Source organism: Hyla sarda, unplaced genomic scaffold (genome assembly GCF_029499605.1).
Source record: "Hyla sarda isolate aHylSar1 unplaced genomic scaffold, aHylSar1.hap1 scaffold_231, whole genome shotgun sequence".
Classification (NCBI taxonomy): domain Eukaryota; kingdom Metazoa; phylum Chordata; class Amphibia; order Anura; family Hylidae; genus Hyla; species Hyla sarda.
In genome coordinates, this window is record NW_026608991.1 from 19,251 (window position 1) to 46,180 (window position 26,930).

General features: G+C 45.9%; 9 non-coding genes and 1 pseudogene across 9 annotated transcripts; all 10 read right to left on the reverse strand.

Annotated features, from left to right (window-relative positions):
• Nucleotides 1-1,766: 1,766 nt before the first annotated feature.
• On the reverse strand, nt 1,767-1,957 carry LOC130322164 (U2 spliceosomal RNA). Its single transcript, XR_008867745.1, has one exon. It is a non-coding gene; the product is annotated as a U2 spliceosomal RNA (small nuclear RNA).
• Nucleotides 1,958-4,046: 2,089 nt separating this feature from the next.
• LOC130322176 (U2 spliceosomal RNA) lies at nt 4,047-4,237 on the reverse strand. The gene has a single exon (XR_008867754.1). It is a non-coding gene; the product is annotated as a U2 spliceosomal RNA (small nuclear RNA).
• A 2,077-nt stretch (nt 4,238-6,314) lies between these two features.
• LOC130322188 (U2 spliceosomal RNA) lies at nt 6,315-6,505 on the reverse strand. Its single transcript, XR_008867758.1, has one exon. It is a non-coding gene; the product is annotated as a U2 spliceosomal RNA (small nuclear RNA).
• Nucleotides 6,506-8,602: 2,097 nt separating this feature from the next.
• LOC130322170 (U2 spliceosomal RNA) lies at nt 8,603-8,788 on the reverse strand. Its single transcript, XR_008867751.1, has one exon. It is a non-coding gene; the product is annotated as a U2 spliceosomal RNA (small nuclear RNA).
• A 5,389-nt stretch (nt 8,789-14,177) lies between these two features.
• On the reverse strand, nt 14,178-14,395 carry LOC130322203 (U2 spliceosomal RNA; annotated as a pseudogene).
• Nucleotides 14,396-16,491: 2,096 nt separating this feature from the next.
• Nucleotides 16,492-16,682, reverse strand: LOC130322201 (U2 spliceosomal RNA). Its single transcript, XR_008867763.1, has one exon. It is a non-coding gene; the product is annotated as a U2 spliceosomal RNA (small nuclear RNA).
• A 2,103-nt stretch (nt 16,683-18,785) lies between these two features.
• On the reverse strand, nt 18,786-18,976 carry LOC130322211 (U2 spliceosomal RNA). Its single transcript, XR_008867765.1, has one exon. It is a non-coding gene; the product is annotated as a U2 spliceosomal RNA (small nuclear RNA).
• Nucleotides 18,977-21,058: 2,082 nt separating this feature from the next.
• Nucleotides 21,059-21,249, reverse strand: LOC130322212 (U2 spliceosomal RNA). The gene has a single exon (XR_008867766.1). It is a non-coding gene; the product is annotated as a U2 spliceosomal RNA (small nuclear RNA).
• A 2,082-nt stretch (nt 21,250-23,331) lies between these two features.
• LOC130322213 (U2 spliceosomal RNA) lies at nt 23,332-23,522 on the reverse strand. The gene has a single exon (XR_008867767.1). It is a non-coding gene; the product is annotated as a U2 spliceosomal RNA (small nuclear RNA).
• Nucleotides 23,523-25,608: 2,086 nt separating this feature from the next.
• LOC130322214 (U2 spliceosomal RNA) lies at nt 25,609-25,799 on the reverse strand. Its single transcript, XR_008867768.1, has one exon. It is a non-coding gene; the product is annotated as a U2 spliceosomal RNA (small nuclear RNA).
• Nucleotides 25,800-26,930: the final 1,131 nt, after the last annotated feature.

Below are 26,930 nucleotides of genomic sequence, written 5' to 3' on the forward strand. Positions count from 1 at the left end.
CAGATGCCTCCTTGGCTGTCCCCAAACGGTATCAAACCAACACCCACGGGAAGCTGTAAGCATAGAGGACATGCCTGCACCCCATTGGACTTACCTGTGTGGGTTAAATCCGGGTTATTTGACAACCTATGGCGGTGATGGTTCTGCTCAGGCAGAGCAGTGCTGATGCTCCTCATAAAGCTGTCGCTGCTGTGAAGGTTCTAGGTGACATCACAATCCCTATGGTTACATACACAACAAAGCTGGGTTGTTGTTGTTTACACTCTGCAAGGCCTGTGGAAGTGAGTGACATCATAGCACTGTAGTTCTGAGGGTTCTAGATGGATGCAACAATCTCCTGTTGCTTCTATGAAGGCCATAATAGACGACATCACCAAACAGCTCCATAGTCACATACACAGCAAAGGAGAGATGTTGTTTACACCTAGTGATGTCAGTGGTATTGAGTGACATCACAGCACAGTGCTAAGGCTCCTGGGCCTGGACACAGCAGCGGCTGCAATATCTCAACGGAGAATACGTTTATATATATGTGTGTGTGTGCGCGTATATATATATATATATATATATATATATATATATATATATATATATTTCTCCGCCGAAATCACTTTTAAACCCATTTCCACCTTTTTTTCCCTTCTCTTCCTCTTACTTTTTTTTCACGTTTTTTTACGTTTTTCTCCTTTTCGCCTCTTTTCTGGGCGTATTATTCTTCTTTTTCTTCTTTTTTTTCGTCTAATGCATACCCCATCAGTGCAGCAATGCTTATTCAATACCGCCAGCAGATGGAGACACTGGGGGATAATTTTCTAAGGATTTATACTGATTTTTCCTGTCTGAATTTGTCGCACAGAAAGTTGCAGGCCAAATATGTGTGACATTTCTGCGACTTTAGCTTCTAGAGCATTTTTACAACATTATACATAGGTGCTGAATACATAAAAAGCGACTGTTCAGCGACAGACAAGTCGCATCGGCTGAAAGTAGGCCAGAATGTCAGTCCATGTTGGAGCAGGTTTAGATACAGTCTAAAGCATAGATCTCAAAGTCTGTGCACAGAATTTAGCAAGGGCCTCGCACCTTCTGATGCATCAGGTAGGTGCACTATAGCATAGCCTAACCCTCTGTACTTTGGTCTATATTGATGCGGGACATAGACAGCCAGCTGATGACCAATCCATTAGTGCAATGGATGGCTGGAAGCATTTGTCTTTGCCTTTGCAATACCACAGAAGCAATGCATGGTCAATGTACAGCAATGACACACCTGTGTGAACAGCCAGGAGACCCCCCCATGTTATGTTACATAGTTACATAGTTAGTACGGTCGAAAAAAGACATATGTCCATCAAGTTCAACCAGGGAATTAAGGGGTAGGGGTGTGGCGCGATATTGGGGAAGGGATGAGATTTTATATTTCTTCATAAGCATTAATCTTATTTTGTCAATTAGGAACATTCAGCACCCACCCGCTATCAAGGCAGCTGCCTATCATGTCATGCCCTACCTGCACAGGTGTGCTGGCTACTCAAATGATCCAATTAAGGAGGCCATTTAGTCAGCAGCAGCAGAAGTCCTGTGCCTGGACGCTCCAACAGCGGCCAGACACAAGCAGAAGCAGCAGAAGCAGCAGCAGCACCACCTTTTGTTTTTTGGCTGCAGCAGCAGCAGCAGCAGCAGCAAGGCCCACAGGGCTGGCTAGCTGGCTAGCCAGCAAGCAGGTAGCAATGAAAGTAGGAATCTTTCTTTTTAACCCTGTAAGGGGGTGGTGCACTGTACCCGAAGATACTGCCATATCGGGTCAATGCATAGGGCGACGGAAGCAAGCTTCGAAATCGGCCCCCGTTCTCAAAAATCCATTTAATATATGGTCCCCAGATAGGGGACGTATCAGATATTAAACTGATAAGAACAGATACTACACTTGATCTTAGCCAAAAGGCCGAGAAGCGATAACCGTGAAAGGGGCGGGCCCAACAAGGTCCCCTTCATGGGCACTATCACTGCTTGCTGTCAGGGAGGCTGCCAGACAATTTTCCATGCACACTCTGGGCTGGGGGGCAGTCAACCACCAGTACACACAGCAGAACCTAAACCCATACCATTATTGCTAAGCAGCAAGACAGGGGCCCATTGCACTCCCACGGGGCCTTTTTAAATGCAATCCATAACCCGGATTTGCCAGGAACCCTTCTTACTCCTCCTACTTGCATGTGACACTGGGCTTAGGATCTGCATAGGAAACACACACACAAGCACACACCTACCTTTGTTGCCTGCAGATGCCTCCTTGGCTGTCCCCAAACGGTATCAAACCAACACCCACGGGAAGCTGTAAGCATAGAGGACATGCCTGCACCCCATTGGACTTACCTGTGTGGGTTAAATCCGGGTTATTTGACAACCTATGGCGGTGATGGTTCTGCTCAGGCAGAGCAGTGCTGATGCTCCTCATAAAGCTGTCGCTGCTGTGAAGGTTCTAGGTGACATCACAATCCCTATGGTTACATACACAACAAAGCTGGGTTGTTGTTGTTTACACTCTGCAAGGCCTGTGGAAGTGAGTGACATCATAGCACTGTAGTTCTGAGGGTTCTAGATGGATGCAACAATCTCCTGTTGCTTCTATGAAGGCCATAATAGACGACATCACCAAACAGCTCCATAGTCACATACACAGCAAAGGAGAGATGTTGTTTACACCTAGTGATGTCAGTGGTATTGAGTGACATCACAGCACAGTGCTAAGGCTCCTGGGCCTGGACACAGCAGCGGCTGCAATATCTCAACGGAGAATACGTTTATATATATGTGTGTGTGTGCGCGTATATATATATATATATATATATATATATATATATATATATATATTTCTCCGCCGAAATCACTTTTAAACCCATTTCCACCTTTTTTTCCCTTCTCTTCCTCTTACTTTTTTTTCACGTTTTTTTACGTTTTTCTCCTTTTCGCCTCTTTTCTGGGCGTATTATTCTTCTTTTTCTTCTTTTTTTTCGTCTAATGCATACCCCATCAGTGCAGCAATGCTTATTCAATACCGCCAGCAGATGGAGACACTGGGGGATAATTTTCTAAGGATTTATACTGATTTTTCCTGTCTGAATTTGTCGCACAGAAAGTTGCAGGCCAAATATGTGTGACATTTCTGCGACTTTAGCTTCTAGAGCATTTTTACAACATTATACATAGGTGCTGAATACATAAAAAGCGACTGTTCAGCGACAGACAAGTCGCATCGGCTGAAAGTAGGCCAGAATGTCAGTCCATGTTGGAGCAGGTTTAGATACAGTCTAAAGCATAGATCTCAAAGTCTGTGCACAGAATTTAGCAAGGGCCTCGCACCTTCTGATGCATCAGGTAGGTGCACTATAGCATAGCCTAACCCTCTGTACTTTGGTCTATATTGATGCGGGACATAGACAGCCAGCTGATGACCAATCCATTAGTGCAATGGATGGCTGGAAGCATTTGTCTTTGCCTTTGCAATACCACAGAAGCAATGCATGGTCAATGTACAGCAATGACACACCTGTGTGAACAGCCAGGAGACCCCCCCATGTTATGTTACATAGTTACATAGTTAGTACGGTCGAAAAAAGACATATGTCCATCAAGTTCAACCAGGGAATTAAGGGGTAGGGGTGTGGCGCGATATTGGGGAAGGGATGAGATTTTATATTTCTTCATAAGCATTAATCTTATTTTGTCAATTAGGAACATTCAGCACCCACCCGCTATCAAGGCAGCTGCCTATCATGTCATGCCCTACCTGCACAGGTGTGCTGGCTACTCAAATGATCCAATTAAGGAGGCCATTTAGTCAGCAGCAGCAGAAGTCCTGTGCCTGGACGCTCCAACAGCGGCCAGACACAAGCAGAAGCAGCAGAAGCAGCAGCAGCACCACCTTTTGTTTTTTGGCTGCAGCAGCAGCAGCAGCAGCAGCAAGGCCCACAGGGCTGGCTAGCTGGCTAGCCAGCAAGCAGGTAGCAATGAAAGTAGGAATCTTTCTTTTTAACCCTGTAAGGGGGTGGTGCACTGTACCCGAAGATACTGCCATATCGGGTCAATGCATAGGGCGACGGAAGCAAGCTTCGAAATCGGCCCCCGTTCTCAAAAATCCATTTAATATATGGTCCCCAGATAGGGGACGTATCAGATATTAAACTGATAAGAACAGATACTACACTTGATCTTAGCCAAAAGGCCGAGAAGCGATAACCGTGAAAGGGGCGGGCCCAACAAGGTCCCCTTCATGGGCACTATCACTGCTTGCTGTCAGGGAGGCTGCCAGACAATTTTCCATGCACACTCTGGGCTGGGGGGCAGTCAACCACCAGTACACACAGCAGAACCTAAACCCATACCATTATTGCTAAGCAGCAAGACAGGGGCCCATTGCACTCCCACGGGGCCTTTTTAAATGCAATCCATAACCCGGATTTGCCAGGAACCCTTCTTACTCCTCCTACTTGCATGTGACACTGGGCTTAGGATCTGCATAGGAAACACACACACAAGCACACACCTACCTTTGTTGCCTGCAGATGCCTCCTTGGCTGTCCCCAAACGGTATCAAACCAACACCCACAGCATAGAGGACATGCCTGCACCCCATTGGACTTACCTGTGTGGGTTAAATCCGGGTTATTTGACAACCTATGGCGGTGATGGTTCTGCTCAGGCAGAGCAGTGCTGATGCTCCTCATAAAGCTGTCGCTGCTGTGAAGGTTCTAGGTGACATCACAATCCCTATGGTTACATACACAACAAAGCTGGGTTGTTGTTGTTTACACTCTGCAAGGCCTGTGGAAGTGAGTGACATCATAGCACTGTAGTTCTGAGGGTTCTAGATGGATGCAACAATCTCCTGTTGCTTCTATGAAGGCCATAATAGACGACATCACCAAACAGCTCCATAGTCACATACACAGCAAAGGAGAGATGTTGTTTACACCTAGTGATGTCAGTGGTATTGAGTGACATCACAGCACAGTGCTAAGGCTCCTGGGCCTGGACACAGCAGCGGCTGCAATATCTCAACGGAGAATACGTTTATATATATGTGTGTGTGTGCGCGTATATATATATATATATATATATATATATATATATATATATATATATTTCTCCGCCGAAATCACTTTTAAACCCATTTCCACCTTTTTTTCCCTTCTCTTCCTCTTACTTTTTTTTCACGTTTTTTTACGTTTTTCTCCTTTTCGCCTCTTTTCTGGGCGTATTATTCTTCTTTTTCTTCTTTTTTTTCGTCTAATGCATACCCCATCAGTGCAGCAATGCTTATTCAATACCGCCAGCAGATGGAGACACTGGGGGATAATTTTCTAAGGATTTATACTGATTTTTCCTGTCTGAATTTGTCGCACAGAAAGTTGCAGGCCAAATATGTGTGACATTTCTGCGACTTTAGCTTCTAGAGCATTTTTACAACATTATACATAGGTGCTGAATACATAAAAAGCGACTGTTCAGCGACAGACAAGTCGCATCGGCTGAAAGTAGGCCAGAATGTCAGTCCATGTTGGAGCAGGTTTAGATACAGTCTAAAGCATAGATCTCAAAGTCTGTGCACAGAATTTAGCAAGGGCCTCGCACCTTCTGATGCATCAGGTAGGTGCACTATAGCATAGCCTAACCCTCTGTACTTTGGTCTATATTGATGCGGGACATAGACAGCCAGCTGATGACCAATCCATTAGTGCAATGGATGGCTGGAAGCATTTGTCTTTGCCTTTGCAATACCACAGAAGCAATGCATGGTCAATGTACAGCAATGACACACCTGTGTGAACAGCCAGGAGACCCCCCCATGTTATGTTACATAGTTACATAGTTAGTACGGTCGAAAAAAGACATATGTCCATCAAGTTCAACCAGGGAATTAAGGGGTAGGGGTGTGGCGCGATATTGGGGAAGGGATGAGATTTTATATTTCTTCATAAGCATTAATCTTATTTTGTCAATTAGGAACATTCAGCACCCACCCGCTATCAAGGCAGCTGCCTATCATGTCATGCCCTACCTGCACAGGTGTGCTGGCTACTCAAATGATCCAATTAAGGAGGCCATTTAGTCAGCAGCAGCAGAAGTCCTGTGCCTGGACGCTCCAACAGCGGCCAGACACAAGCAGAAGCAGCAGAAGCAGCAGCAGCACCACCTTTTGTTTTTTGGCTGCAGCAGCAGCAGCAGCAGCAAGGCCCACAGGGCTGGCTAGCTGGCTAGCCAGCAAGCAGGTAGCAATGAAAGTAGGAATCTTTCTTTTTAACCCTGTAAGGGGGTGGTGCACTGTACCCGAAGATACTGCCATATCGGGTCAATGCATAGGGCGACGGAAGCAAGCTTCGAAATCGGCCCCCGTTCTCAAAAATCCATTTAATATATGGTCCCCAGATAGGGGACGTATCAGATATTAAACTGATAAGAACAGATACTACACTTGATCTTAGCCAAAAGGCCGAGAAGCGATAACCGTGAAAGGGGCGGGCCCAACAAGGTCCCCTTCATGGGCACTATCACTGCTTGCTGTCAGGGAGGCTGCCAGACAATTTTCCATGCACACTCTGGGCTGGGGGGCAGTCAACCACCAGTACACACAGCAGAACCTAAACCCATACCATTATTGCTAAGCAGCAAGACAGGGGCCCATTGCACTCCCACGGGGCCTTTTTAAATGCAATCCATAACCCGGATTTGCCAGGAACCCTTCTTACTCCTCCTACTTGCATGTGACACTGGGCTTAGGATCTGCATAGGAAACACACACACAAGCACACACCTACCTTTGTTGCCTGCAGATGCCTCCTTGGCTGTCCCCAAACGGTATCAAACCAACACCCACGGGAAGCTGTAAGCATAGAGGACATGCCTGCACCCCATTGGACTTACCTGTGTGGGTTAAATCCGGGTTATTTGACAACCTATGGCGGTGATGGTTCTGCTCAGGCAGAGCAGTGCTGATGCTCCTCATAAAGCTGTCGCTGCTGTGAAGGTTCTAGGTGACATCACAATCCCTATGGTTACATACACAACAAAGCTGGGTTGTTGTTGTTTACACTCTGCAAGGCCTGTGGAAGTGAGTGACATCATAGCACTGTAGTTCTGAGGGTTCTAGATGGATGCAACAATCTCCTGTTGCTTCTATGAAGGCCATAATAGACGACATCACCAAACAGCTCCATAGTCACATACACAGCAAAGGAGAGATGTTGTTTACACCTAGTGATGTCAGTGGTATTGAGTGACATCACAGCACAGTGCTAAGGCTCCTGGGCCTGGACACAGCAGCGGCTGCAATATCTCAACGGAGAATACGTTTATATATATGTGTGTGTGTGCGCGTATATATATATATATATATATATATATATATATATATATATATATATATATATTTCTCCGCCGAAATCACTTTTAAACCCATTTCCACCTTTTTTTCCCTTCTCTTCCTCTTACTTTTTTTTCACGTTTTTTTACGTTTTTCTCCTTTTCGCCTCTTTTCTGGGCGTATTATTCTTCTTTTTCTTCTTTTTTTTCGTCTAATGCATACCCCATCAGTGCAGCAATGCTTATTCAATACCGCCAGCAGATGGAGACACTGGGGGATAATTTTCTAAGGATTTATACTGATTTTTCCTGTCTGAATTTGTCGCACAGAAAGTTGCAGGCCAAATATGTGTGACATTTCTGCGACTTTAGCTTCTAGAGCATTTTTACAACATTATACATAGGTGCTGAATACATAAAAAGCGACTGTTCAGCGACAGACAAGTCGCATCGGCTGAAAGTAGGCCAGAATGTCAGTCCATGTTGGAGCAGGTTTAGATACAGTCTAAAGCATAGATCTCAAAGTCTGTGCACAGAATTTAGCAAGGGCCTCGCACCTTCTGATGCATCAGGTAGGTGCACTATAGCATAGCCTAACCCTCTGTACTTTGGTCTATATTGATGCGGGACATAGACAGCCAGCTGATGACCAATCCATTAGTGCAATGGATGGCTGGAAGCATTTGTCTTTGCCTTTGCAATACCACAGAAGCAATGCATGGTCAATGTACAGCAATGACACACCTGTGTGAACAGCCAGGAGACCCCCCCATGTTATGTTACATAGTTACATAGTTAGTACGGTCGAAAAAAGACATATGTCCATCAAGTTCAACCAGGGAATTAAGGGGTAGGGGTGTGGCGCGATATTGGGGAAGGGATGAGATTTTATATTTCTTCATAAGCATTAATCTTATTTTGTCAATTAGGAACATTCAGCACCCACCCGCTATCAAGGCAGCTGCCTATCATGTCATGCCCTACCTGCACAGGTGTGCTGGCTACTCAAATGATCCAATTAAGGAGGCCATTTAGTCAGCAGCAGCAGAAGTCCTGTGCCTGGACGCTCCAACAGCGGCCAGACACAAGCAGAAGCAGCAGAAGCAGCAGCAGCACCACCTTTTGTTTTTTGGCTGCAGCAGCAGCAGCAGCAGCAGCAAGGCCCACAGGGCTGGCTAGCTGGCTAGCCAGCAAGCAGGTAGCAATGAAAGTAGGAATCTTTCTTTTTAACCCTGTAAGGGGGTGGTGCACTGTACCCGAAGATACTGCCATATCGGGTCAATGCATAGGGCGACGGAAGCAAGCTTCGAAATCGGCCCCCGTTCTCAAAAATCCATTTAATATATGGTCCCCAGATAGGGGACGTATCAGATATTAAACTGATAAGAACAGATAAGGTTTCAACAAAATTTTATTGAATAAATAAGAAACCATACAAAATTTAAAATGCAAAATAATAAAAGGTTCACAAAAGTTTTAAAATACAAATAATAAAACCAGTAATAAAAGGAGAAAAAATAAAAATGGCAGGATAAAACATTATACAAATGTCATAAAAACTGATTATACTGTTATTTCGTTCCATAGAGGCAGACACCACATGGATGCTGCCTCGCTGGCCCCCAACTGTTTCTTGTCTCTTAGGTAATAGATGTACATCTCACTCAGGGCCAGCTTTATACAGTTTTTAACATCAATAAAATCATGTTTAAAAAGTAAGATGTTCCTAACTTTCCAGATGGCATTTTTAAAACAATTAATAATCATCCAGCAGATCATCTGCTGTTTAAAATTGGGGCAGTTAAAAAGACCGTAAAAGACACATTCGTGATTAAAATCTTTTAGGCCGCAGGCCCACTTCAAAAGTGGGCCTACCTTCCTCCAAAGCTCCCGTGCAAAAGGGCAGTTCCAAAATATGTGCAGCACCGTTTCGTCCACTCCGCAGCCATCTCTCGGGCACTTGGCTCTCGCCACCAGTCCTCGCCTGTGCTGAAACTCACGAGTAGGGAGGCACTGGTGGACGATTGCCCAGGCAAGATCCCTGTGTACATTCGCCAGAAACTTCCCGTACACGTTCCGCCATACCTTTTTGGATCTTGCCTGTGTGAAATTGGACACTGCCAGGGTAACCTCACTCCGCCTGAGGACCTTTGATACCTTTCTCTGGTCCCCCAGTATGTCAGGCTCCAAATCTTGGAGACCTAGGAGCCTGACTGTCTTTTCCAACACCACATAATGTTTTGGGGGACACAGAAGCACCGGAGCGTTCAGAGGGATGCGCAACCATCTTTTAAAAACCATGCCCGCAGCGTACCTTAAAAAGCAGCTAAAAATGCCATCGGATTTAATAATTTTAAAACAGAAACAGAAATACTTTATGTAAAAGAAAGTAAAAAGGTTAGGAACATCTTTCCCGCCATTATCTTTACTTTTGTACATAAAATCACGCTTTAATTTCTCCATTTTTGAACCCCATAAAAAAGTAAAAACAATTCTAGTTACTTTTTTAATGTATAAAATAGATGGAGGAAATACCATGGCAATGTATAGCATAATAGGGAGTAAAACCATCTTTATTATTAAAATCTTCCCCTCCATGGTAAGGTTTCTAAGATTCCACATTAAAATCTTCTTCTCCATCTTAGCTATAGCTGAATCCCAGTTAGGGCTCCCATCATTGACCTGGTTAAAAACAATACCTAAAACTTTAATTTGATCCTGTTGCATTGTGACTCCTGGGGTGATGGATGAATCCCAGGAGCCAATATAAAAACAGTCACATTTATCTGTGTTTAGCTTAAAACCAGAGACCTCGCAGAAATAGCTGGTGTTCCTCAATGCCCCCCTCATGGATGGAGAGTCCGGGCACAGTATGGTGACATCATCCATGTACCCCAACACCTTTAGATGGGTCCCTCCTCCACCAGGTATCGGTACGCCTCTTACTACCCGGTCTTTTCTGAGGAGGGCCATCAGTGGTTCGATTGCGCAAATAAAAAGGAGTGGGGACAGGGGGCAACCCTGTTTGACACCTGATAAAAGAGGAACACCGCTGGTTAAAAAGCCATTAACAGAGACTTGACTAAAACAGGATCGGTATAAAAGCATGATTCGGCTTAAAATCGTTTCAGGCACTGCCATCTTTTTAAGAACTAAAAACAGGTATTCATGGGAGACCCTATCAAAGGCTTTTTCAAAGTCTAAGGATAAAATTGCTACAGTTTGATTTCTATCCTTAAAATACCATAAAACATCTCTTAAAATATTTAGGGATTCAGCTATAGACCTTCCAGGTACCCCACAAACCTGATTTGGGTGAATTAATTTATGAATAAAAGGTTTAAAACGGACAGCTAATAACTTGGCTAAAACTTTATAATCAACATTTAAAAGTGTGATGGGGCGCCAATTTTTTAGCATATCCTTTTCACCCTTTTTAAAAAGTAATGATACAATCCCCCTCCTCCAGGAAGGGGGAAGTTCATTAACAATAAAAGTTTCTTTATACAATAAAACCATATCATCCTTTAAAATATCCCAAAAAGCTAAATAAAATTCGATGGGTAAACCATCTTCCCCAGGGGCCTTCCCACTAGAAAAACTTTTAAAAACAAATAAAAGTTCATCTAAGTTAAGATCACGGGATAAAACCTCCTGGTCTAAAACATCTAGCTTAAAATCAAGGGAATTAAGAACATGTTCTAAAAAGGATGGATTAAGATCTTTCTTATTAAAAAGAAGCTGGTAGAAGTTAAAAACTGCATCTAACATGCCTTTTGGAGTGGATTCACCCTCAAGGTTTTGGATGATATCCCTCCTATTCATCACTTTTTTAAAAAAGAAACGGGAACATTTCTCGCCCTCCTCCAGGTGCTGCACATGTGAGTTAAAAATGATTTGTTTCCCTTTCTTTTCTATGGCATGTTTTATTTCAGTTTTAAGGTTTAAAATATCATTTTCTACATCCATACCAGCTTCTTTCAATTTAAAAAGTACATTTAAACGCATGTTAAGAACATAAAACCACTGTTTTTCCATTTTTGCCTTCTTCTTACCTGCTTTGATAAAAAAAAATCTGATTTTAGATTTGGTGCCCTCCCACCAGTGCAGCATAGGCTCGTGGGGTTTTCTTTGTGATTGCCAGCATTGGTAGGTCCGCACAAACTCCTCTTTTATCTCAGGGTCCTCTAGGAGTGTGGTGTTTAATCTCCAGAGGCCCCTTTTTGCTTTTTGCTCCCCCTCTAGCTCCAGGCCCACCAAGAGGAGCTTATGATCAGAGAAGATATTCTGCTCGAGCGTGCATTTCAGGGGTTTAAAAGCTCTAGAGGAAAAAATAAAATCGATTCTGGAGCTCACTCTTCCATTGGACCATGTGGCGCCTGGGTCCTCCGGCAAGAGATCCTTCCAGCAATCTTTCAAATTAAAATCATCAATAAAATTTTTAAGCAGGTAAGAAGTGCGGTCTTTACGATTAATATCCCCACCCTGCCGGTGTTCCCCATCACGTATGCAGTTAAAATCACCTCCCACCAGCAGGGGGGAAGACCCAACACAAAACAGTGGTAAAATTTCAAATAGTTCTGCCCGCTCCTGTTTATCAGGAGGGGCATACACATTTAAAACACGAATTAAAAGTCCATTAAAATATAGATGAATTAAAAGAGCTCTGCCAGGCACAATCTCAGTTACTGTATGAATAGAAAAGGACTGGCCTCGGCAGAGCAGCCCAACACCCACAGAACGACAGTCATTTGCACCGGACCATATGGATGGGCCCAGCTTCCAGTCTTCTTTTAAGTCTTTATAGTCCATTTTACTAGGGATTCCACATTCTTGTAGCAGGCAAAGGTCAAAGTCACATGTCTCTAGATAAGAAAATAAAGCAGCCCTGCGATCAGGGCTCTTTAAGGACCTCACATTGAGTGAGGCAATTTTTACAGGGATAGGCATAGTTTATGGAGAGTCCGTGCTTGGAGAATCAAAGTCAATAATAAGCTGCGTACCGTCATCCCCCGCCTGCGGGGTCATCAGCTCCTTGATGTTCTGAGGGTCGGAGCTTGAGATCGATGATGCCCCGACCCTGAGCTCGCTCTCGTCCGAACTACGGCACGCCGCTTTCCTTTGAATGTCTTCCTCTTCTTCTTCTCTTTGTCTTTTAAATGTCACACTGCTGTCCATATCCTCTGTGTTGCTCTCACTCGATGTAATCTCTGGCCCCCGGCTGATGGATCTGCGTCTTCTTTCATCATTTGACGACTGGAACTGCTGCACAGGGGCCTGTGAGGCCTCTTTTCCGGAACCTTTGCCGCTACCTTGGGAAGTTTTCATCGCTTGTTCCCCAGCAAGCGTTGCTGAGGACTGTTGCTCCAACTTCCCCATCGATCGACGATGGCCAGTTTTACCCACCGGGTCCACTGCTGGCGGGGCAGCAAACCCTGGTTTGGCGCCACTTGTCTTCTTGGCCCTGTCCTGTATAGGCGGAGTAACAGGACCGGGCTCAGACCTGGCCACCTGGCTCCCCTTCCGGCGGGCTTTCACCGGGGCCTCTTCGTCCGGAGCAGGGCGACCCTGGGCCAAGCCAGTACCTGGCTTATGCTGCAATTTTGGGTCCACTTTTGCCCCCACCGAGGCCCGTCGGCTGCCACCCGCCACAGGTGAGCCCCCTTCAGAAGTTTCGGCGGGCTCTTGAGCCAGGTAGGAAGTCGATCGACGTCTTTCAATTTCCCGGGCAGTAAACTCGATCACCCGCCCGGGCTTCGTGGAATCCCCATGGCCTCCCCCTAGCACTACCACCGGTGGGCCCCCCGATGGAGCACCAGAGGTCTTGGGCCTGGACCCATCAGTACCTGCCATCTGGGGTTTGGGCATCTTAAAAAAGGACGTCTTTTGTCCTGTCCCCTCTTTGGGTGGGCCCAGCCTTGACCCACCCATCGTAGTTTTTGCTTTATGGGGACAGGAATTAAAATCGTGATTTTCCTCTCCGCAGAGGTTGCACCTTATCGTATGGCTACATCTTGAGGCTATGTGACCTTCTTGGCCACACCTATTGCAGCGAATCACACGCTCCGCGCCGCAGGTCTCCTGGGTGTGGCCAAACCTCAAGCAATTTCGGCAATACATAGGCATTTGAGGATAGAACAGGAAGCCCCGAACTCTCCCGATGGCAAAATTTGGGGGCGGATGGCAAAGACCCCCAATACCACCGGGATCCTTACGGAGCTTGACCCAGAACTTCCTCTTGCCGTTCCAGAACCGCACGGAGTTCAAGATTTTGTTTGCGAATCGCACCTCTTCGCAGTATCGCCGAAGAAAAGTGGCTATATCCTCCGTGGTCACATGAGGGCTGTGCATAGCCACCACCAACGGTATATGTTCCTCACCATAGAGGAACTGGAACGAAAGACCGTCGAGTCGATCGTCCCTCTGGTCCGCACCAGACAAGGTTGCATAGATGTTATCGCAACACGCCGTGGCCGTGAAGGTGACGGTATACAGGCCACGGCTTTCCTGGTCATTTAGACACAGGATGTCCTCCCTATTGAGGCGGAAGTAGTCAAGAAGAATCACCTCCGCAATGAAGCGGAGGTTCTTCAACTGACGATGGCTCTCCGACACCTCTATGCGGATGGTATTTCGCATCGACATTTCCCCAGAGGGGAAAGCCCAGGAGAACGGCATCTTCCACACCCAGGGACTAAGCCCCTTCCCCAATAGCAGCAGGGGCTCGGAATCCCGCTATAAAAGCGGAACCCTTACCCAAGGCAGAGGTCGGGGGTACCCTAGGTGCTTCCGAAGCTACAGGTAACGCTCAACGTACCGAAAATGCCTTCTGAGACACAAGGTCCCAGAGACAGGGGGATCGCAACCCGTTGTCCGTGGACTAAGCCCGCTCCCCAATAGCAGCAAGGGGGTGAAGTCCCTCCGTAAGGAGAGACAATCCCCCAAGGCCGAGAAGCGGGGTACCACAGACACCTTCCGACCAGACCAAATGCAGATACTACACTTGATCTTAGCCAAAAGGCCGAGAAGCGATAACCGTGAAAGGGGCGGGCCCAACAAGGTCCCCTTCATGGGCACTATCACTGCTTGCTGTCAGGGAGGCTGCCAGACAATTTTCCATGCACACTCTGGGCTGGGGGGCAGTCAACCACCAGTACACACAGCAGAACCTAAACCCATACCATTATTGCTAAGCAGCAAGACAGGGGCCCATTGCACTCCCACGGGGCCTTTTTAAATGCAATCCATAACCCGGATTTGCCAGGAACCCTTCTTACTCCTCCTACTTGCATGTGACACTGGGTTTAGGATCTGCATAGGAAACACACACACAAGCACACACCTACCTTTGTTGCCTGCAGATGCCTCCTTGGCTGTCCCCAAACGGTATCAAACCAACACCCACGGGAAGCTGTAAGCATAGAGGACATGCCTGCACCCCATTGGACTTACCTGTGTGGGTTAAATCCGGGTTATTTGACAACCTATGGCGGTGATGGTTCTGCTCAGGCAGAGCAGTGCTGATGCTCCTCATAAAGCTGTCGCTGCTGTGAAGGTTCTAGGTGACATCACAATCCCTATGGTTACATACACAACAAAGCTGGGTTGTTGTTGTTTACACTCTGCAAGGCCTGTGGAAGTGAGTGACATCATAGCACTGTAGTTCTGAGGGTTCTAGATGGATGCAACAATCTCCTGTTGCTTCTATGAAGGCCATAATAGACGACATCACCAAACAGCTCCATAGTCACATACACAGCAAAGGAGAGATGTTGTTTACACCTAGTGATGTCAGTGGTATTGAGTGACATCACAGCACAGTGCTAAGGCTCCTGGGCCTGGACACAGCAGCGGCTGCAATATCTCAACGGAGAATACGTTTATATATATGTGTGTGTGTGCGCGTATATATATATATATATATATATATATATATATATATATATATTTCTCCGCCGAAATCACTTTTAAACCCATTTCCACCTTTTTTTCCCTTCTCTTCCTCTTACTTTTTTTTCACGTTTTTTTACGTTTTTCTCCTTTTCGCCTCTTTTCTGGGCGTATTATTCTTCTTTTTCTTCTTTTTTTTCGTCTAATGCATACCCCATCAGTGCAGCAATGCTTATTCAATACCGCCAGCAGATGGAGACACTGGGGGATAATTTTCTAAGGATTTATACTGATTTTTCCTGTCTGAATTTGTCGCACAGAAAGTTGCAGGCCAAATATGTGTGACATTTCTGCGACTTTAGCTTCTAGAGCATTTTTACAACATTATACATAGGTGCTGAATACATAAAAAGCGACTGTTCAGCGACAGACAAGTCGCATCGGCTGAAAGTAGGCCAGAATGTCAGTCCATGTTGGAGCAGGTTTAGATACAGTCTAAAGCATAGATCTCAAAGTCTGTGCACAGAATTTAGCAAGGGCCTCGCACCTTCTGATGCATCAGGTAGGTGCACTATAGCATAGCCTAACCCTCTGTACTTTGGTCTATATTGATGCGGGACATAGACAGCCAGCTGATGACCAATCCATTAGTGCAATGGATGGCTGGAAGCATTTGTCTTTGCCTTTGCAATACCACAGAAGCAATGCATGGTCAATGTACAGCAATGACACACCTGTGTGAACAGCCAGGAGACCCCCCCATGTTATGTTACATAGTTACATAGTTAGTACGGTCGAAAAAAGACATATGTCCATCAAGTTCAACCAGGGAATTAAGGGGTAGGGGTGTGGCGCGATATTGGGGAAGGGATGAGATTTTATATTTCTTCATAAGCATTAATCTTATTTTGTCAATTAGGAACATTCAGCACCCACCCGCTATCAAGGCAGCTGCCTATCATGTCATGCCCTACCTGCACAGGTGTGCTGGCTACTCAAATGATCCAATTAAGGAGGCCATTTAGTCAGCAGCAGCAGAAGTCCTGTGCCTGGACGCTCCAACAGCGGCCAGACACAAGCAGAAGCAGCAGAAGCAGCAGCAGCACCACCTTTTGTTTTTTGGCTGCAGCAGCAGCAGCAGCAGCAGCAGCAGCAGCAAGGCCCACAGGGCTGGCTAGCTGGCTAGCCAGCAAGCAGGTAGCAATGAAAGTAGGAATCTTTCTTTTTAACCCTGTAAGGGGGTGGTGCACTGTACCCGAAGATACTGCCATATCGGGTCAATGCATAGGGCGACGGAAGCAAGCTTCGAAATCGGCCCCCGTTCTCAAAAATCCATTTAATATATGGTCCCCAGATAGGGGACGTATCAGATATTAAACTGATAAGAACAGATACTACACTTGATCTTAGCCAAAAGGCCGAGAAGCGATAACCGTGAAAGGGGCGGGCCCAACAAGGTCCCCTTCATGGGCACTATCACTGCTTGCTGTCAGGGAGGCTGCCAGACAATTTTCCATGCACACTCTGGGCTGGGGGGCAGTCAACCACCAGTACACACAGCAGAACCTAAACCCATACCATTATTGCTAAGCAGCAAGACAGGGGCCCATTGCACTCCCACGGGGCCTTTTTAAATGCAATCCATAACCCGGATTTGCCAGGAACCCTTCTTACTCCTCCTACTTGCATGTGACACTGGGCTTAGGATCTGCATAGGAAACACACACACAAGCACACACCTACCTTTGTTGCCTGCAGATGCCTCCTTGGCTGTCCCCAAACGGTATCAAACCAACACCCACGGGAAGCTGTAAGCATAGAGGACATGCCTGCACCCCATTGGACTTACCTGTGTGGGTTAAATCCGGGTTATTTGACAACCTATGGCGGTGATGGTTCTGCTCAGGCAGAGCAGTGCTGATGCTCCTCATAAAGCTGTCGCTGCTGTGAAGGTTCTAGGTGACATCACAATCCCTATGGTTACATACACAACAAAGCTGGGTTGTTGTTGTTTACACTCTGCAAGGCCTGTGGAAGTGAGTGACATCATAGCACTGTAGTTCTGAGGGTTCTAGATGGATGCAACAATCTCCTGTTGCTTCTATGAAGGCCATAATAGACGACATCACCAAACAGCTCCATAGTCACATACACAGCAAAGGAGAGATGTTGTTTACACCTAGTGATGTCAGTGGTATTGAGTGACATCACAGCACAGTGCTAAGGCTCCTGGGCCTGGACACAGCAGCGGCTGCAATATCTCAACGGAGAATACGTTTATATATATGTGTGTGTGTGCGCGTATATATATATATATATATATATATATATATATATATATATATATATTTCTCCGCCGAAATCACTTTTAAACCCATTTCCACCTTTTTTTCCCTTCTCTTCCTCTTACTTTTTTTTCACGTTTTTTTACGTTTTTCTCCTTTTCGCCTCTTTTCTGGGCGTATTATTCTTCTTTTTCTTCTTTTTTTTCGTCTAATGCATACCCCATCAGTGCAGCAATGCTTATTCAATACCGCCAGCAGATGGAGACACTGGGGGATAATTTTCTAAGGATTTATACTGATTTTTCCTGTCTGAATTTGTCGCACAGAAAGTTGCAGGCCAAATATGTGTGACATTTCTGCGACTTTAGCTTCTAGAGCATTTTTACAACATTATACATAGGTGCTGAATACATAAAAAGCGACTGTTCAGCGACAGACAAGTCGCATCGGCTGAAAGTAGGCCAGAATGTCAGTCCATGTTGGAGCAGGTTTAGATACAGTCTAAAGCATAGATCTCAAAGTCTGTGCACAGAATTTAGCAAGGGCCTCGCACCTTCTGATGCATCAGGTAGGTGCACTATAGCATAGCCTAACCCTCTGTACTTTGGTCTATATTGATGCGGGACATAGACAGCCAGCTGATGACCAATCCATTAGTGCAATGGATGGCTGGAAGCATTTGTCTTTGCCTTTGCAATACCACAGAAGCAATGCATGGTCAATGTACAGCAATGACACACCTGTGTGAACAGCCAGGAGACCCCCCCATGTTATGTTACATAGTTACATAGTTAGTACGGTCGAAAAAAGACATATGTCCATCAAGTTCAACCAGGGAATTAAGGGGTAGGGGTGTGGCGCGATATTGGGGAAGGGATGAGATTTTATATTTCTTCATAAGCATTAATCTTATTTTGTCAATTAGGAACATTCAGCACCCACCCGCTATCAAGGCAGCTGCCTATCATGTCATGCCCTACCTGCACAGGTGTGCTGGCTACTCAAATGATCCAATTAAGGAGGCCATTTAGTCAGCAGCAGCAGAAGTCCTGTGCCTGGACGCTCCAACAGCGGCCAGACACAAGCAGAAGCAGCAGAAGCAGCAGCAGCACCACCTTTTGTTTTTTGGCTGCAGCAGCAGCAGCAGCAGCAGCAGCAGCAGCAGCAAGGCCCACAGGGCTGGCTAGCTGGCTAGCCAGCAAGCAGGTAGCAATGAAAGTAGGAATCTTTCTTTTTAACCCTGTAAGGGGGTGGTGCACTGTACCCGAAGATACTGCCATATCGGGTCAATGCATAGGGCGACGGAAGCAAGCTTCGAAATCGGCCCCCGTTCTCAAAAATCCATTTAATATATGGTCCCCAGATAGGGGACGTATCAGATATTAAACTGATAAGAACAGATACTACACTTGATCTTAGCCAAAAGGCCGAGAAGCGATAACCGTGAAAGGGGCGGGCCCAACAAGGTCCCCTTCATGGGCACTATCACTGCTTGCTGTCAGGGAGGCTGCCAGACAATTTTCCATGCACACTCTGGGCTGGGGGGCAGTCAACCACCAGTACACACAGCAGAACCTAAACCCATACCATTATTGCTAAGCAGCAAGACAGGGGCCCATTGCACTCCCACGGGGCCTTTTTAAATGCAATCCATAACCCGGATTTGCCAGGAACCCTTCTTACTCCTCCTACTTGCATGTGACACTGGGCTTAGGATCTGCATAGGAAACACACACACAAGCACACACCTACCTTTGTTGCCTGCAGATGCCTCCTTGGCTGTCCCCAAACGGTATCAAACCAACACCCACGGGAAGCTGTAAGCATAGAGGACATGCCTGCACCCCATTGGACTTACCTGTGTGGGTTAAATCCGGGTTATTTGACAACCTATGGCGGTGATGGTTCTGCTCAGGCAGAGCAGTGCTGATGCTCCTCATAAAGCTGTCGCTGCTGTGAAGGTTCTAGGTGACATCACAATCCCTATGGTTACATACACAACAAAGCTGGGTTGTTGTTGTTTACACTCTGCAAGGCCTGTGGAAGTGAGTGACATCATAGCACTGTAGTTCTGAGGGTTCTAGATGGATGCAACAATCTCCTGTTGCTTCTATGAAGGCCATAATAGACGACATCACCAAACAGCTCCATAGTCACATACACAGCAAAGGAGAGATGTTGTTTACACCTAGTGATGTCAGTGGTATTGAGTGACATCACAGCACAGTGCTAAGGCTCCTGGGCCTGGACACAGCAGCGGCTGCAATATCTCAACGGAGAATACGTTTATATATATGTGTGTGTGTGCGCGTATATATATATATATATATATATATATATATATATATATATTTCTCCGCCGAAATCACTTTTAAACCCATTTCCACCTTTTTTTCCCTTCTCTTCCTCTTACTTTTTTTTCACGTTTTTTTACGTTTTTCTCCTTTTCGCCTCTTTTCTGGGCGTATTATTCTTCTTTTTCTTCTTTTTTTTCGTCTAATGCATACCCCATCAGTGCAGCAATGCTTATTCAATACCGCCAGCAGATGGAGACACTGGGGGATAATTTTCTAAGGATTTATACTGATTTTTCCTGTCTGAATTTGTCGCACAGAAAGTTGCAGGCCAAATATGTGTGACATTTCTGCGACTTTAGCTTCTAGAGCATTTTTACAACATTATACATAGGTGCTGAATACATAAAAAGCGACTGTTCAGCGACAGACAAGTCGCATCGGCTGAAAGTAGGCCAGAATGTCAGTCCATGTTGGAGCAGGTTTAGATACAGTCTAAAGCATAGATCTCAAAGTCTGTGCACAGAATTTAGCAAGGGCCTCGCACCTTCTGATGCATCAGGTAGGTGCACTATAGCATAGCCTAACCCTCTGTACTTTGGTCTATATTGATGCGGGACATAGACAGCCAGCTGATGACCAATCCATTAGTGCAATGGATGGCTGGAAGCATTTGTCTTTGCCTTTGCAATACCACAGAAGCAATGCATGGTCAATGTACAGCAATGACACACCTGTGTGAACAGCCAGGAGACCCCCCCATGTTATGTTACATAGTTACATAGTTAGTACGGTCGAAAAAAGACATATGTCCATCAAGTTCAACCAGGGAATTAAGGGGTAGGGGTGTGGCGCGATATTGGGGAAGGGATGAGATTTTATATTTCTTCATAAGCATTAATCTTATTTTGTCAATTAGGAACATTCAGCACCCACCCGCTATCAAGGCAGCTGCCTATCATGTCATGCCCTACCTGCACAGGTGTGCTGGCTACTCAAATGATCCAATTAAGGAGGCCATTTAGTCAGCAGCAGCAGAAGTCCTGTGCCTGGACGCTCCAACAGCGGCCAGACACAAGCAGAAGCAGCAGAAGCAGCAGCAGCACCACCTTTTGTTTTTTGGCTGCAGCAGCAGCAGCAGCAGCAAGGCCCACAGGGCTGGCTAGCTGGCTAGCCAGCAAGCAGGTAGCAATGAAAGTAGGAATCTTTCTTTTTAACCCTGTAAGGGGGTGGTGCACTGTACCCGAAGATACTGCCATATCGGGTCAATGCATAGGGCGACGGAAGCAAGCTTCGAAATCGGCCCCCGTTCTCAAAAATCCATTTAATATATGGTCCCCAGATAGGGGACGTATCAGATATTAAACTGATAAGAACAGATACTACACTTGATCTTAGCCAAAAGGCCGAGAAGCGATAACCGTGAAAGGGGCGGGCCCAACAAGGTCCCCTTCATGGGCACTATCACTGCTTGCTGTCAGGGAGGCTGCCAGACAATTTTCCATGCACACTCTGGGCTGGGGGGCAGTCAACCACCAGTACACACAGCAGAACCTAAACCCATACCATTATTGCTAAGCAGCAAGACAGGGGCCCATTGCACTCCCACGGGGCCTTTTTAAATGCAATCCATAACCCGGATTTGCCAGGAACCCTTCTTACTCCTCCTACTTGCATGTGACACTGGGCTTAGGATCTGCATAGGAAACACACACACAAGCACACACCTACCTTTGTTGCCTGCAGATGCCTCCTTGGCTGTCCCCAAACGGTATCAAACCAACACCCACGGGAAGCTGTAAGCATAGAGGACATGCCTGCACCCCATTGGACTTACCTGTGTGGGTTAAATCCGGGTTATTTGACAACCTATGGCGGTGATGGTTCTGCTCAGGCAGAGCAGTGCTGATGCTCCTCATAAAGCTGTCGCTGCTGTGAAGGTTCTAGGTGACATCACAATCCCTATGGTTACATACACAACAAAGCTGGGTTGTTGTTGTTTACACTCTGCAAGGCCTGTGGAAGTGAGTGACATCATAGCACTGTAGTTCTGAGGGTTCTAGATGGATGCAACAATCTCCTGTTGCTTCTATGAAGGCCATAATAGACGACATCACCAAACAGCTCCATAGTCACATACACAGCAAAGGAGAGATGTTGTTTACACCTAGTGATGTCAGTGGTATTGAGTGACATCACAGCACAGTGCTAAGGCTCCTGGGCCTGGACACAGCAGCGGCTGCAATATCTCAACGGAGAATACGTTTATATATATGTGTGTGTGTGCGCGTATATATATATATATATATATATATATATATATATATATATTTCTCCGCCGAAATCACTTTTAAACCCATTTCCACCTTTTTTTCCCTTCTCTTCCTCTTACTTTTTTTTCACGTTTTTTTACGTTTTTCTCCTTTTCGCCTCTTTTCTGGGCGTATTATTCTTCTTTTTCTTCTTTTTTTTCGTCTAATGCATACCCCATCAGTGCAGCAATGCTTATTCAATACCGCCAGCAGATGGAGACACTGGGGGATAATTTTCTAAGGATTTATACTGATTTTTCCTGTCTGAATTTGTCGCACAGAAAGTTGCAGGCCAAATATGTGTGACATTTCTGCGACTTTAGCTTCTAGAGCATTTTTACAACATTATACATAGGTGCTGAATACATAAAAAGCGACTGTTCAGCGACAGACAAGTCGCATCGGCTGAAAGTAGGCCAGAATGTCAGTCCATGTTGGAGCAGGTTTAGATACAGTCTAAAGCATAGATCTCAAAGTCTGTGCACAGAATTTAGCAAGGGCCTCGCACCTTCTGATGCATCAGGTAGGTGCACTATAGCATAGCCTAACCCTCTGTACTTTGGTCTATATTGATGCGGGACATAGACAGCCAGCTGATGACCAATCCATTAGTGCAATGGATGGCTGGAAGCATTTGTCTTTGCCTTTGCAATACCACAGAAGCAATGCATGGTCAATGTACAGCAATGACACACCTGTGTGAACAGCCAGGAGACCCCCCCATGTTATGTTACATAGTTACATAGTTAGTACGGTCGAAAAAAGACATATGTCCATCAAGTTCAACCAGGGAATTAAGGGGTAGGGGTGTGGCGCGATATTGGGGAAGGGATGAGATTTTATATTTCTTCATAAGCATTAATCTTATTTTGTCAATTAGGAACATTCAGCACCCACCCGCTATCAAGGCAGCTGCCTATCATGTCATGCCCTACCTGCACAGGTGTGCTGGCTACTCAAATGATCCAATTAAGGAGGCCATTTAGTCAGCAGCAGCAGAAGTCCTGTGCCTGGACGCTCCAACAGCGGCCAGACACAAGCAGAAGCAGCAGAAGCAGCAGCAGCACCACCTTTTGTTTTTTGGCTGCAGCAGCAGCAGCAGCAGCAAGGCCCACAGGGCTGGCTAGCTGGCTAGCCAGCAAGCAGGTAGCAATGAAAGTAGGAATCTTTCTTTTTAACCCTGTAAGGGGGTGGTGCACTGTACCCGAAGATACTGCCATATCGGGTCAATGCATAGGGCGACGGAAGCAAGCTTCGAAATCGGCCCCCGTTCTCAAAAATCCATTTAATATATGGTCCCCAGATAGGGGACGTATCAGATATTAAACTGATAAGAACAGATACTACACTTGATCTTAGCCAAAAGGCCGAGAAGCGATAACCGTGAAAGGGGCGGGCCCAACAAGGTCCCCTTCATGGGCACTATCACTGCTTGCTGTCAGGGAGGCTGCCAGACAATTTTCCATGCACACTCTGGGCTGGGGGGCAGTCAACCACCAGTACACACAGCAGAACCTAAACCCATACCATTATTGCTAAGCAGCAAGACAGGGGCCCATTGCACTCCCACGGGGCCTTTTTAAATGCAATCCATAACCCGGATTTGCCAGGAACCCTTCTTACTCCTCCTACTTGCATGTGACACTGGGCTTAGGATCTGCATAGGAAACACACACACAAGCACACACCTACCTTTGTTGCCTGCAGATGCCTCCTTGGCTGTCCCCAAACGGTATCAAACCAACACCCACGGGAAGCTGTAAGCATAGAGGACATGCCTGCACCCCATTGGACTTACCTGTGTGGGTTAAATCCGGGTTATTTGACAACCTATGGCGGTGATGGTTCTGCTCAGGCAGAGCAGTGCTGATGCTCCTCATAAAGCTGTCGCTGCTGTGAAGGTTCTAGGTGACATCACAATCCCTATGGTTACATACACAACAAAGCTGGGTTGTTGTTGTTTACACTCTGCAAGGCCTGTGGAAGTGAGTGACATCATAGCACTGTAGTTCTGAGGGTTCTAGATGGATGCAACAATCTCCTGTTGCTTCTATGAAGGCCATAATAGACGACATCACCAAACAGCTCCATAGTCACATACACAGCAAAGGAGAGATGTTGTTTACACCTAGTGATGTCAGTGGTATTGAGTGACATCACAGCACAGTGCTAAGGCTCCTGGGCCTGGACACAGCAGCGGCTGCAATATCTCAACGGAGAATACGTTTATATATATGTGTGTGTGTGCGCGTATATATATATATATATATATATATATATATATATATATATATATTTCTCCGCCGAAATCACTTTTAAACCCATTTCCACCTTTTTTTCCCTTCTCTTCCTCTTACTTTTTTTTCACGTTTTTTTACGTTTTTCTCCTTTTCGCCTCTTTTCTGGGCGTATTATTCTTCTTTTTCTTCTTTTTTTTCGTCTAATGCATACCCCATCAGTGCAGCAATGCTTATTCAATACCGCCAGCAGATGGAGACACTGGGGGATAATTTTCTAAGGATTTATACTGATTTTTCCTGTCTGAATTTGTCGCACAGAAAGTTGCAGGCCAAATATGTGTGACATTTCTGCGACTTTAGCTTCTAGAGCATTTTTACAACATTATACATAGGTGCTGAATACATAAAAAGCGACTGTTCAGCGACAGACAAGTCGCATCGGCTGAAAGTAGGCCAGAATGTCAGTCCATGTTGGAGCAGGTTTAGATACAGTCTAAAGCATAGATCTCAAAGTCTGTGCACAGAATTTAGCAAGGGCCTCGCACCTTCTGATGCATCAGGTAGGTGCACTATAGCATAGCCTAACCCTCTGTACTTTGGTCTATATTGATGCGGGACATAGACAGCCAGCTGATGACCAATCCATTAGTGCAATGGATGGCTGGAAGCATTTGTCTTTGCCTTTGCAATACCACAGAAGCAATGCATGGTCAATGTACAGCAATGACACACCTGTGTGAACAGCCAGGAGACCCCCCCATGTTATGTTACATAGTTACATAGTTAGTACGGTCGAAAAAAGACATATGTCCATCAAGTTCAACCAGGGAATTAAGGGGTAGGGGTGTGGCGCGATATTGGGGAAGGGATGAGATTTTATATTTCTTCATAAGCATTAATCTTATTTTGTCAATTAGGAACATTCAGCACCCACCCGCTATCAAGGCAGCTGCCTATCATGTCATGCCCTACCTGCACAGGTGTGCTGGCTACTCAAATGATCCAATTAAGGAGGCCATTTAGTCAGCAGCAGCAGAAGTCCTGTGCCTGGACGCTCCAACAGCGGCCAGACACAAGCAGAAGCAGCAGAAGCAGCAGCAGCACCACCTTTTGTTTTTTGGCTGCAGCAGCAGCAGCAGCAGCAAGGCCCACAGGGCTGGCTAGCTGGCTAGCCAGCAAGCAGGTAGCAATGAAAGTAGGAATCTTTCTTTTTAACCCTGTAAGGGGGTGGTGCACTGTACCCGAAGATACTGCCATATCGGGTCAATGCATAGGGCGACGGAAGCAAGCTTCGAAATCGGCCCCCGTTCTCAAAAATCCATTTAATATATGGTCCCCAGATAGGGGACGTATCAGATATTAAACTGATAAGAACAGATACTACACTTGATCTTAGCCAAAAGGCCGAGAAGCGATAACCGTGAAAGGGGCGGGCCCAACAAGGTCCCCTTCATGGGCACTATCACTGCTTGCTGTCAGGGAGGCTGCCAGACAATTTTCCACGCACACTCTGGGCTGGGGGGCAGTCAACCACCAGTACACACAGCAGAACCTAAACCCATACCATTATTGCTAAGCAGCAAGACAGGGGCCCATTGCACTCCCACGGGGCCTTTTTAAATGCAATCCATAACCCGGATTTGCCAGGAACCCTTCTTACTCCTCCTACTTGCATGTGACACTGGGCTTAGGATCTGCATAGGAAACACACACACAAGCACACACCTACCTTTGTTGCCTGCAGATGCCTCCTTGGCTGTCCCCAAACGGTATCAAACCAACACCCACGGGAAGCTGTAAGCATAGAGGACATGCCTGCACCCCATTGGACTTACCTGTGTGGGTTAAATCCGGGTTATTTGACAACCTATGGCGGTGATGGTTCTGCTCAGGCAGAGCAGTGCTGATGCTCCTCATAAAGCTGTCGCTGCTGTGAAGGTTCTAGGTGACATCACAATCCCTATGGTTACATACACAACAAAGCTGGGTTGTTGTTGTTTACACTCTGCAAGGCCTGTGGAAGTGAGTGACATCATAGCACTGTAGTTCTGAGGGTTCTAGATGGATGCAACAATCTCCTGTTGCTTCTATGAAGGCCATAATAGACGACATCACCAAACAGCTCCATAGTCACATACACAGCAAAGGAGAGATGTTGTTTACACCTAGTGATGTCAGTGGTATTGAGTGACATCACAGCACAGTGCTAAGGCTCCTGGGCCTGGACACAGCAGCGGCTGCAATATCTCAACGGAGAATACGTTTATATATATGTGTGTGTGTGCGCGTATATATATATATATATATATATATATATATATATATATATATATATTTCTCCGCCGAAATCACTTTTAAACCCATTTCCACCTTTTTTTCCCTTCTCTTCCTCTTACTTTTTTTTCACGTTTTTTTACGTTTTTCTCCTTTTCGCCTCTTTTCTGGGCGTATTATTCTTCTTTTTCTTCTTTTTTTTCGTCTAATGCATACCCCATCAGTGCAGCAATGCTTATTCAATACCGCCAGCAGATGGAGACACTGGGGGAT